Source organism: Papio anubis, chromosome X (genome assembly GCF_008728515.1).
Source record: "Papio anubis isolate 15944 chromosome X, Panubis1.0, whole genome shotgun sequence".
NCBI lineage: Eukaryota > Metazoa > Chordata > Mammalia > Primates > Cercopithecidae > Papio > Papio anubis.
In genome coordinates, this window is record NC_044996.1 from 138242210 (window position 1) to 138255548 (window position 13339).

The 13339-nt window shown below is 40.2% G+C and overlaps 1 long non-coding RNA gene across 3 annotated transcripts in view; it reads right to left on the bottom strand.

The window, feature by feature from the left end:
* LOC103880637 overlaps nt 1–13339 on the bottom strand; it is a 909354-nt gene that overhangs the window by 629625 nt on the left and 266390 nt on the right. For all 3 annotated transcript variants that reach the window (XR_004180718.1, XR_004180716.1, XR_004180715.1), the window contains one exon: nt 8232–8371. This is a non-coding gene — a long non-coding RNA (uncharacterized LOC103880637). The remainder of the gene's footprint in view (nt 1–8231; nt 8372–13339) is intronic.

The window sequence follows — 13339 nt, forward strand, 5'->3', positions numbered from 1 at the left end:
TACTTAGCACGGTGGTGTTTTTATCAGACCGTGTGGGAGCCTTATTGCCCAGAGCTAGCTGAAAGACCTAAGGGTAAACTAGTACACATAGCTCAGGAAGCCTCACCACCATCTTCTCAGCCTAGACAAAAATGATCCCTGTGGTTATCTTGAGGGTCACCCTTCTTCCTCTGGGACTGCAGTGTATGACTAAACCTTAAATTCTCTTCAACCTCTCACTGAAAATCACCCACATGTCAATGTTACTTTGAAGGCTTTATTGAAAAAGCAATTAGCGGGTTTATATTTTGCATAAAATGTCAGAAAGTGAGATGAGGAACCTGCCTTCTATTTTAGTAGTCTTCAGTTGAAAATGTTCTCATTCTATACTCAGATGCACAAAGAAAACATGTGCTTTTTATGTGTTTAAAAGTAGATCTAACCATTTTTTTTTTTTTTTTAGTATTGGGGTGTTGCTCTATTGCCCAGGCTGGAGTGCAGTGGCATAATCATGGCTCACTGAACCTTGACCTCCTGGGCTCAAGTGATTCTCTTGCCTCAACCTCCTGAGTAGCCATCACACCTGGCTAATCTTTCTCACCTCATTGAGAGTGTGAGATAATCACAAACTTTCAACCCACCAATTCAGAGTGTGACAGTTTCTTCTGTTTAGTTTCTTGAATGACTTGACTCCTGGGTCAATACTCAGTTGTTAATTTTTTATTGCCCTATACTTCTCCCCATGATACTATCTATATATATAGGCAATCTACAATGACCTTAGGGTGCTGGGAAGAAGGGAGTCTTAAAACCTTGTGGGTGCCATGAATCCTCACTCTTCTGTGCCACAGAGGAACCTGTAGAGTTTGGTTCCTGGACTGGGTTAGATCTTTCCAATCTATCCTGCTGGGTGAATGTGCCAGCATCCTACCCTGAAGCTCACAGCCCCAGCCATGTGTCACTAGTCTCCAAGTTTGCATATAGCAACTTTCCCTTCCATATTGACGCCCTAGTCATCACTCCTGTGTCTCCACATTCACATACACATAAAGTTCGCAATCCACTACATGTCACAGAATGGCTCAGGTGAGCTACAATTCCCACCCCCTAACCCAGCAAGCCCTCAGATAACATCTCCTCACTCCTCTCAAACCGTGAGAGATCACGAGCCTTTGCAAGACTTGGCTTTCTCTGAGAGCCTCATCACCTCCCCAGCAGAGATGAGAGACACAGGTGCTAACTTTCCACAGCATCTTTATGCCATTTCAATGTTTATGTAGCTCCATCCCAAAATAATTGAGGGAAATGAGGATCCTGCTCTATGATCACCACACTCTCTCTCCATTTTTTGTTTCAAGGTGCACCAGGACAGAAGGTACAGGCTTTCCACTTCATTTACTCTCTGGCATAGACTTCAGCTACATTCCATCCCCCTTCAAGATGCCACCAGAAAGCCAGCTCAGCCTTCAGAGAACTGGAGGTTATTGAAAACAAAAATATTGTACTTGTTACTCATATTTTACTTAGCAAGAGTCCAAAAAGAGTCACTGTATGAAATAACAACCCTCAACTTTCTAACCAATTTTATCTTCTCTCCCCTCTTTCTCTCTTTTGTATTTAATAACTGAGTCATGTGATAGCAATTTGCACCAACTGGCACAGTAGAATGATATTCCATGCTATTCCTCACACCTGCAGAAGAAACCCTTCTGAAGACAACAGTCAAATAAGCTTGCATCACAGGTTACTTCAGGTCAAAGGATTTGATTCAGGACCAAGCTTGGGAGCAGATTATTTGCTCCATGTTCAGTGCCCTAGGGCTTCTTCTATTCTGATCAGCCACAATATATCAATTCAGGGGCTGCTGGACATGAATGTTCTGTATAGAAACACAGAAGTATTGCTAACAGAATTATAGACCACTTTCGGAGTCAGCTCGATATTACAGTCTGATAAAAAGAAAAATGAAGCAGAAAGCTGCCTTAAAGAAAGGCAGGCACCCTCTATGAGTCCATCAAGCAGAGGATGGTACATTGAGTTCTGTGACTCCTAGCCAGATGAGCAGTCCACTTGATGACATCTAAAGGATTTAAAGACTCCAATCTGCCACAGGCATCACATCTACCTTCTTGTTGATAACACCTGTGAAGCAGCACCATGATGTTGGACAAAAAAAAAAAAAAAAAAGAGGAAGCAGAGCCTGGCCATCTCATTCTTATTACAACTGAGTCTCCAAATATGCCAGAGGATGAATGAGTGCAGGGTCCCAAAGCAATTAACAATTGCTTTGTTAAATTGTTTTCTTTCTTGCAAAATCAGAGAGAGCACCTAAAGAGAAAAGAAAAGCAGTAGCTGCTCATGGGGAAACACACACGTTTGAATTCCTCTGCAGAGCTGGTGAGGGGTGATGGGGATGGATGATGAAGTAACACAGAGGCATGGCCTATGGATGCTTGACTACATGCTAAGGCTACAACCATGCTTCCGTCTCTCTTTCCAGTATTTGTATTTATTTCATTGTTTGTTTCTGAGAGCAACTGAGCATTTCCCACACTTCCTCAGTGCCCCCTTAACCTTTTTTGGCCTGCTGGAGACATGCCGTCTCATCCTTTATTTTATACTGCATGTACCCTGCCAGCTTTCAAAAAAAGAATGAGGCTGTAGGTGCAATGATCTCCCTGTGATGTGCCTGATTTCTCAGTTATAGTCATCTGCACAAGCTTATAATAGCATTCCAATTTTCACTTCCAGCCAGAAAGGGAAACAGGTGTGAATGTGAGGGGTGTGTGTGTGTGTGTGTGTGTGTGTGTGATTTGAGCCAAAGCCTATTTCCATCTCTGTGCTCAATGATTTTATTGCTTGTACCCTGTAGGGTAAAACCCTACTGGGAAGATACTTCTAGAGCTTGTACTTGTGCTTCTGTTTCAATTATTCTGCTTTTAAACCACAGCAAGGCAATTTGTAATGACCCACATGGTAGGAATGTCATGGTACAATTCCTTTGAAATGGTTTTGTCTCCAGGATGGTATTCTTAAGCAATATGAGTTAAGTGACAATGTGGTCTTAATGAAAAATGTGCTATAGAAAGAAAGCATTTTTCTAGAGTAATGCTCCCTTTCAGCTACATAAATGCCAATGCCAGGCAGGGGGGCTTCAGTTGCTTAAAAAATTCTAATTGTATGGGCTTCATTCTGTAGCAAACGCTGATTTCAGTGGCAAAAATCAGTGCATTTTATAAAGAGACAGTTTGCTGATTTCCTGACAGCAACATTTCTTTATTTTTCCACACCTTAGCTTTCAGATCACTAGTATTATTAAAAAAAAAAAAAGATTCTTTTAACAGCATGTACCATGGCAGAGTGCAGTGGCTCACACTTGTAATCCCAGCATTTTCAGAGGCCAAGGTGGGAGGGTCACTTGAGTCTAGGAATTTGAGATCAACCTGGGCATCTCTACAGCAAATACCACAAATACTAGCCAGGCATGGTGGTGTTCCATATAGTCCCAGCTACTCAGGAGGCTGAGGTGGGAGGATCTCCTGAGTCCAGGGGGTCGAGGCTGCAGTGAGCAATGAATGCACCTCTGCACTCCAGCCAGGGCAACAGAGCAAGATCCTGTCACCAAAAAAAAAAAAAAAAAAAAAAAAATGGAAAGAGAAAAGGGCATGTACTACATCTCAAGACCTGAAACACTTGATGCTTGGGTTATGTTTTCTTTTGTTCTGTATTGTTTTGCTTTTGCTTTATGAGAATAACAACTGTGACATTGCTACTCAAAATTTAGACCTTGAAGCAGAAGCCATGGCCTCACCTGGGAGATTGTTACGAATACAGATTATTGGGTACCCATTGCAGACCCACCTGATGAGAACCTGAACTTTTACAAGATCCTCAAGTGATTTGGCCACATCTAAAAGTTTAAGAAGCACTACACTTCAAGAGACATGACAAGAAGGAAAACTGTCACATTTTGTGAATTTGTGCCAATGGTTCTTAAATTTGGCAACATATTTAAAATGGTCTTATGGGATTTAATAAGAGATTTTGATAGAGTTGGTCTATCGATTTTTTTTTCTGAGGTGAAGTTTTGCTCTTGTCATCCAGGCTGGAGTGCAGTGGTGCAATCACGGCTCACTGCAACCTCTGTCTCCTGGGTTTAAGCGATCCTCCTGCCTCAGCCTCCTGAGTAGGTGGGACTACAGTTGCATGTGACCACACCCAGCTAATTTTTCTATTTTTAGTAGAGACTGGGTTTCACCGTATTGCCCAGGATGGTCTCTATCTCTTGACCTTGTGATCTGCCTGCCTCAGCCTCCCAAAGTGCTGGGATTACAGGCTTGAGCCACTGTGCTCAGAAGTCCTCCTCTCCCAGGCTAATGTGCAGTCAGGATTAAGAATGTTTCTATTAAAATAAAATGGATCCTTAGATTTTATAAAATATAAAATATAAAAATTTTATATATGTGTGTGTATATACGTATACACACACACACATATATATATATACACACACACATACACACACATAAGTTTTTGCAGGGAATTTGCCATGGTTGGATTGTGTTTCCTCCAAAATTCAGGTTTTACCAATGTAATACTACCAATGTAGATAGTAGGGCTTTTAAAAGGTGGCTGTGCCTTGAGGGATCCTCCCTCATGAATGGGATTAAGGCCCTTATATAAGAAGCTGCAGGTAGCATTTAGCTCACTTGCCCTTCTGCCTTTTGCCATGTGAAAACACAGTGATCCTCCCTTCTGGAAGATGCAGCCCTTACCAAACAACTGAACCTGCTGGTGCCTTGATCTGGGACTTCCCAGCCTCCAGAACTGTGAGAAAATACATTTCTGCTCTTTATTAATTACCCATTCTAGGTACTTTGTTAGAGCAACACAAAACGGACTAAGACAGAACCCAAAAAATAATCCTCAATAGTTAGAACTAAAATTGCAGCTAGTGTAAAACTACATGGATTGAGTGGATTTGAAAATCTTTGCAAAAAGAGCATAAACACTATTCTGACAAGAAACCATTCTAAATTTAAATTCTGAGAATTTTTTTTTTTTTCTCACAAGAGCCATCCCAGCATCTTATGCCTATGGATGCTGACACCTACACACATCAAGAACTGTGAAGGGCCTGAGATTTTACTCTACATGCAAGTTTACTAGTTAGTCTGCCACAATGTCACAGGTGCTAGTTGAAGACATGAGACTCCTGGGTCAGAGATAAAGAACAGATTATTATTCATGGTACAAAAAGAAGCTGAAGCATCACATTTTTCATTAGCTCTGCTTGCATCGAAGTCCCACAGGGCTGAAGCAGATAGGCTGAAATGGACTCCTACAAATGCAGTGGATATGTTACAGAAGAGGCATCCCATGCTTAAAGATCCTGGTGGATAGGGTTTGGATCTGTGTCCCTGCCCAAATCTCATGTTGAAATGTAATCCCCAATGTTAGAGGAGGAGCCTTGGGGGAGGTGATTGACTCACAGGGGCAATTTCTAATGCTTTAGCACCATCCCCATAGTGCTGTTCCTGTGATAGAGTTCTTAAGAGATCTGGTCGTTTTAATGTGTGTAGCACCTCCCCCCTCTCTCTTCTTCCTGCTCTGGCCATGTAAGATACGCCTGCATGCCCTCTGCCTTCTGCCATGATCGTAAGCTTCCTGAGGCCTCTCCAGAAGCAGAGCAGGTGGCCAACACCATACTTCTTGTACAGCCTGAAGAACTGTGAGCCAATTAAACCTCTTTTCTTTATAAATTACCCAGTCTCAGGTACTTCTTTATAGCAGTGCAAGAACAGACTAATGCAGTGGTGGACATTCTGGCCCTTTGCTCTGGAAGAAGATACTATAGTCTATCTTTCCAAAGCTCTTTGCTATACAAACATCCTTGAAAAGATGGTCTGAAGCAAACAGTAGACAACACTTCACTTCAAGACACAGTGAAGCAAGACAGATTCAATGGGAGCTGTTGCCCAAGAAGTAACATAAGATGTTTTCATTAATGAATGTGATGGCACTTCCACTGGATGTTACTACATAAAATTTCAGTTAGCTGAACATTGTTTCCTTGCTGACTTCATTTATAAGCTCAGAGATGCATTCAAATAGTAAGCAGAGTTAATACTTTTATCTAATGAAATCCTCTTTTGTGAAAGCTTTGCTTAAAATTAGTTATTTAAAGTAAAATACATAACTATCTTATTCTCTTTATTGAGAATATATTAAGAATAACAAAACAGATTTAGACTGAGATGGTGCAGTTACTGCCAGAGTACTGACTGTAAAATTCTATTTGACCAAAGATAAGAATGTGCCATGATATTTAATACTATTGTAGTGGCTTCATCTTGACAGTGGCACACTTCAGGGGAAGAAACAATAGCATCCAAAAATTATGAAAGATGTGAATTGCTGGTGTCAGGAAGTAATTTCAATAGGTTAGGTCATATAAATGTAATAATAGAAAAATTAAGAAAAAAGTATTATAGTCAAAAGTAGTAAAAAAATGGGTTGTACTTTTCAATCAGGCCTTCTTAACAAATAGTTTTGTCTGCATGCCTCGTAGACACTAATTTAAGTATAAACGAACAGTCTCCATGATTTCCATTAAATCATCTCGATAATATTGAAGTGTATTAGGAAAGCATTGATGCTTAATAAAAATAAGTGATAGTCAAATAGGAATGATTATAGATCATAATAAAATATTAAGATTGAAAATATAGTAAAATGTAAGTCATTGACCATATAATTATCTGCCTTACACAGATCTACTGTTTGACATAAGATAGAAACAACAAAGACAATATGCTTTCCATAGTAATAATTTGCCAGGCACTACACTGTGCTTTTTATTTAAACGGTCCCTTTAATTTTAACAAATAACTTGATGCCAGTTCTATTGTAGCCATCCCCATTTTATGGCCAACAAAGCAAGGCTTACAGAGTTCATGTAAGGGTCCACAACAGTTCACAATAACTGCAGCAGGGTTCTGAATGCAGCCCCAGCCAAGCTCCTCATAGCTGCCCTTTTCTTAATTAAAATAAATAAATAAAAGCTTAAAATTTTATAGACAAGTACACTTCAAATTTTATAGACAAAGTAGTTATCATTCTTGCACTTAGGTACACCTGAAAACATCTCTTTGTTACAGTGGAATGAAAAACAATTAGTTAAGAAGATAGCAACTAAAAATTGTGCCATCTTGTGCTCATTTAACATTAAAGTGTATCTATGGTCTCCTGGATTTTTCAGCCTACGTAGAGGAAAGGTTTAAGAAGCACTACACTTCAAGAAACATGAAAAGAGGTGATAGACATGATAGAGGTGACAGAAACACATGTACATCTTTACCAATCATCTAACTTTATGAAAGCAAAAATCTAAAAATGTGCACCATCTCATGTTAAATCAACAAATTTTACTCTTTTTGTTTCATTCCAATCTTCTTGTGCATCCACACGTTTTACAGCTCCAATCTTGCCTGCCATGGATAAAATTGTGTTTCTGCCTTTGTCGCTGAATTGACACAAACATTTTCAATGTTGTTATACAAATTTAGGGATTATCATTTTAATGGCTGTATGATATTTCTATCAGTTGACAAAATATAAGTTTTTTGCTCATTTACTTACTAACACTCAAGTTGTTTTTAATTCTCCTTTTCTTTATTTTGGATTATTTCCCAATATGTATCTTTAAAAACAATATTAGACAGTAAAGTAGGTATTTATTTTTATGCCTCTTTAAACACCAAATGGTTCTTCATAAGCGTTCAACCAATAGACAATGTGCAGTTATAGAATTTGCATTATAACTTAATGATACAGTATGGTACCATCCTCCAACTTTATTAAAGTAAAACACATTTTCATTTTCGTCACAGGTATAATTTGTTGCCAGGAAAAGGCCAACCCAAGAGTAGCTGATGCCAACCCAACCCAAGGGTTGGGCCAAGCCAAGAATAGCTGATGCACTGCACGCGCACAGCTGGGCACCAAGGGCAACAGGGAGGCAAAGGAAAATCTCTGAGAGAGGGAGAGAAAACAATGAAAGGAAGAAAAATGAGAGCAGAGATAGCCAAGACCTGAGCAGGACAGGTTCCTCTGTCAATATCTGCCATTCAGGTCATTCAGCTTTGCCCCAAGTATTTGCTTCTTGTTGTCTTCCAACAAAAACCAACACAATCTCTGGAGCCCTTGTCAGTAACAAAAACTCTCTAGAGAGAATCTAATTAGTTCTTTACCTGGTAACTGACAGATGCTGCATCCACCCGCTGCATCCACCATGTCAGGCATCTTCCCCAATTCAGTCTGCTGTGAGGCCGTGAGGGTGACGAGGTGCAACCATTATATCTGCTTGCTTGGACTGTCTGCTCAACGGGACCTGGGAATTGTGGAGACTTCTCTGAGAATAGGAGGCTGTACGAGCCAGAGAATGGCTTCTAAAACTCCATGTGCAAAGAAATCCCCTGGGGGGTCTCAGTAAAATGCAGACTCTGGGTCTGTAGGTCTGGGAATCTGCATTTCTGACAAGCTCTCAGATGGTGCTGATGTTCCAGGTTGGTAGGTCTGACTTTAAGTTGTACAAGAAGAGCCCACCGATTTTGTCAAGCTAGGCTGCAAATTCCAATGACCTGGGGTGCTTTAAAATACTAATGTAAAACTCGGCAATTTGAGAATTACAGTGACTCTAACCAGGGCAATTTTGTTCCGCAGTGGACGTGTGGCAATGTCTGGAGACATCCTGAGTTGTCGCAACGTGGTGGGACAGAGAGTGGGGGAGTTAGTGGCATTCAGAAGATAGAGACTAGGAATGTTGCAAAACAGCCTGTAATGCATAGGACAGCCCCACGGAGCATCATGTGGCCCCAAATGTCAACAGTACCAAGGCTGAGAAACATACTCTGGTAGGCTCTTGCTTCAAATCATGCCCATCATCTCTGCTGTTGACAGTTATATTATAAAATTAATTGTGTAATATTTCACTGATGGATAATCGGTTAATGTATGTTGAAACATATTTACTGAGCACAATGTTGCTAATTAGCTTCGTCTAACTGCAACATAGAATAGCAAACAGCCAGCCCTGCACTTAGTTTCAGTTATCATGAAGTGCAAGATGCTAGGAGAAGTTCCCCCAATTTGCCACACTTCAGAGTGCTGCCCCTTGATATTCTCTAATCTAAACTGTGAATTCTGCAACACAGATCTTTGAGGATGAATAATTGCATTGCGATGCTTTTAATATCAAACTCCTTAAGAAAGGTTTTTGTTTAACATGTTATCCTTTGCATGGTACAGTGTAGCTAAATGCTTTATAAATGGTGTATTTTATGACCTACTTGAGCAGTTAAACTATCCTACATCTGCAGAATGAAACTGGATGGTGGCTCGAATCCTTGAATTATCAAAAATATTAACTTAGCACTCTGCAGAAATATGCAACTGATGCTACTTGGAGAAATACTAGGGAAGGGCTTTTTATGAATTTTATTCCATGTAGTAACTTATCTTTTATTTTCTACATTTCCTTCATAGCTCTGCAAAAATTCTTCAAAGAAGAAAAAAAATAAACTTGGTTGGCATTTTTACTAAGGCACAGAAACCACGTATACATATAAAACAAATAAAGAGAAAACATATTTGTCATGCAGAATTGTATGAGCTAAAATCAAAAGACTAGAAAACAGTAATTATCAGGATGTTTTATTAATCTCATTTTTAAAATAAAAGAGCTTTCTATGCTGGTTCAAACTCTTTATGCATAGCTCTATATGAGTAAAAAAAAATGTGAATACATAAATGATCCTCAACTTTTGATGTGCGTGTGTGCATATACACATATATCTCGCAGGATGGATTTATGGATGTAGAGGTCAGGTAAGGTTTTTGACATAAATATAAGAGTAGTTGAGTAGTTCAAGGCTGGGCACAGTGGCTCACACCTGTAATCCCAGTGCTTTGGGAGGCTGAGGTGGGAGGATTGCTTAAGGCCAGGAGGTCAAGACTGGCCTGTGCAACATAGTGAGATCCTTGTCTATACAAAAAAAGAAAAAGAACAAAAAGCAAAACAAAACAAAACAAAAAAATAGCCTGGCATACTAACACACACTCCTAGTTCCAGCTACTAGGGAGGCTGAGGTAGGAAGATTGCTTGAGCCCAGGAGGTCGAGGCTGCAGTGAGCCATGATGGCACCACCGCACTCTGGCCTGGGAAATATAGTGAGACCCTGTCTCAAGAAAAAAAGGAGAAGTTCAAGAGTAGAGGGTTTCCTCTGCTTTCTCCCCCTCTGAAGGAGATTCATGAGACCCTCATATTTATTGAGCAGGTACTGTAAATAATATTTTGTCTTCATAGCAACACACTAGGTAAGTGTATTTGTATGAGTTTGTAGAATTTTTTAAATGTAGGAAGTTAATTGCCTGGCAGAAAGCATAGTCAGGATCGGAACTTGTCTCTGAACCCAAAGTCCAGCGTCTTGCATCATATCATGCTACCTCCTGCCACAGGGGACCTTCTTCAGTCTTTCCCAGGGGATAGAATTGCTGCCCAAGCACAACATTCTAATAAACAAAATGACTGCAGAGCTGGAATATTTTTCCCATCATTTCAGCCAATGTATTGGTTATGGAGGGTGATCAGAAAAGAGATAGCAACCTATGTGAATGGAAGAGGTCACTGAGAAGTAGGATGAACTAAACCACCGTTGACTACCAAACACAGACACTGGTCCCTGTTCCCATTCTGATTTGTGATTCTGCTCAGTGACAGGTCTGCATTACCCTAAAGGTGGAGCTGTGGAATTGCAATTTTTCTAAAGAGCCCCAGCTAAACTGGGATGTCCTGCAGGTTTGGGAATGATTCATGGCTTTAATTGGGCTTAATCCCATTTCCATGCTAAGAGGGATGTCCTTACCCTTGAACAGACATGTGTGGAGAACTGGAGTGATTTATACACAGGACCAATAGCAGAAGCATAGCCTTTTGAGGCTGGGAAATTCAGGGGAAAGGGTTCAGGCACGGAAACAAGACAGCTCAACCCTCATCTTGTCACTCACATTTACTGGCGCTGGGGCCTTGCACAAGCTCTGGAACTTCTGGGCTGTTAGTCCTGCCCTCCTCACCAGACCACTATGTGACTTCTCCCTTCTCAGCAGAATCTCCTCCCAACTTGTGCAAGAATCTTGTACAAGACAGCAGCAATCTTTATTAATCAAATTACTTCAGAAAGAACAATTCCTTCAGCATAAGGTTTTCTCATGCTAACCATGTAAAAGCTAGTTATTGGCATACATTTTAAACATTGCAACTTTAGCAAACATTTTAGAGGTTATTAGTTGTTTATAATTGTCAAATAATTACTTAATGATTGTTTAATTTAGTAATGCACTTTTTTATGTCACATAATAAAATGTGTGTGTGTGTGTGTGTGTGTGTGTTTGGGGGGCACTGTGTGTTAGGGTCACATTTAGCTTAAAATAACGTTTTTTAATAAAAAAATTGTTTCCTACCCATATGCATTTCAAAAGGTGTTCCATCTCTTTCTTTACCCACAATTGTTTGTGCAGGAATAAGTAGGTGTCCTTTATTGAAACATCCTAAATAAGACTTTTAAACTTTGAATTCTCAGGCTTTGTACCCTTGGCTCTCATCTCGTGGATTACAGTGATGACATGGCTCTCATTTTAGGATTGTCAGCTTAAAGATAAGAACAGGATGTGTGGATGGCTTAGGTACCTGAGCAAACATTAGTAGGTGGACTCAATTCCAGGCAAACAGCCAAAAGAAGCCTTGAAAATACAAAGCTCCAGATACTGCTTTTCAAGTTCAGCAGCACTGCCAGAGGAATTCTGAGATAATAAAATGCTGCAATTCTGAGATTGCAAGGCTAGAAAGGTCTCAGACTGCCTGAAGACTGAAGAGGAGGAGGCTTGACTTGCCTACAGAGGAAGTAAATTCCATGCACTAAGAAGAAAGGGGAGCAAGTGAGATCAAGTGGTAGAGATACCAAATCCCAAGTCTTCTCACCCTATGTATAAGTGATGGCTGATGTTAGCCGCAGCCAGCCACATGGAAGTGTCTGGAGGAGGAAGGGTGGCCCAGGAAGGAAAACACACAGCAGCTTTCATCCAAGACACCAATCCACACTCTGAGTTTAGAATAAGCTCTACATAGGTACAAACCATTTTTTAAAATGTTATTTCACATGAAACTGCAAGGCAAACCCTACAGACACCAGATTGCAACACAAAATGACATCGAATTTGTCATAAGCAGATTTTGAAGCAAATATAAACAACACATTTAATGCAATGGGTTGACTTCACAATATAGAATCTTCTCACTTGTTCTTAAGAACCAGCATGTGTGGTGGCTCCCATCTGCAATCTCGGCACCTTGGGAGGCCAAGGCAGGCGCATCACTTGAGGTCAGGAGTTCAAGACCAGCCTGGCAAACATGGTGAAACCCCATCTCTACTGAAAAAAAAAATACAAAACTTAACCAGGCATGGTGACGGGTGCCTGTAGTTCCAGCTACTCAGGAGGCTGAGGCAGGATAATTGTTTGAACCCAGGAGGTGGAGGCTACAGTGTGCTAAGATTGTACCACTGCACTCCAGCCTGGGTAACAGAGTGAGACTCCATCTCAGGAAAAATAAATAAATAAATAAATAAATGGAACTAGCACATGATGGACTCACTAGCATAAGACATTCCTACACCGTGTCCTTACAGAATCAGCATGCTACCTTTGTTTCCATCAGTTTGGTCATACAGTAAAAAAAAAAAAAAGAAAAAGAAAAAGAAAAAAGGAAGGATCTGTGCTAAGGACTCACACCGAATTGTTATGTAATTCTACCAGGTCTTTCCATCATTACAGGAAGAAACATCCAAAAAGTTCTCGAGATTCCTACACATCTCAGGTACACATCTATACATAGCTGCATACCACACATTCTCTTATATCAACCCGTTTGGCAATAGTAAGTTGAAATCCAAGTCTTCCACCAAAGGCTGATTTTTGTGCCTATGCTTTAAAGCAATAAAACCAACCTGTGTTATTTGGATAAAGAGTGATCTTATTCTCTGATTTTACTTATTTATTTATTTGTTTATTTATTTATTTCTCTACGTGTTTTACATGTTATGGGGAAATGCTATTGCACTGTAAGTAGTTTAGCCTTTCTTAAGTCAAAATTTCACTTAATACCTTCCCCTAACCATCGCCAGTTGGATTAGTAATCACAGCAGCTGCACGGGGGCTCCCAGTGGGTGGGGAGTAGGAGCCAGGAATTAAGTAGATGTTTGTTCAAAACATGAAATCATGAGATTTAAGTTAAATTGAGAACACA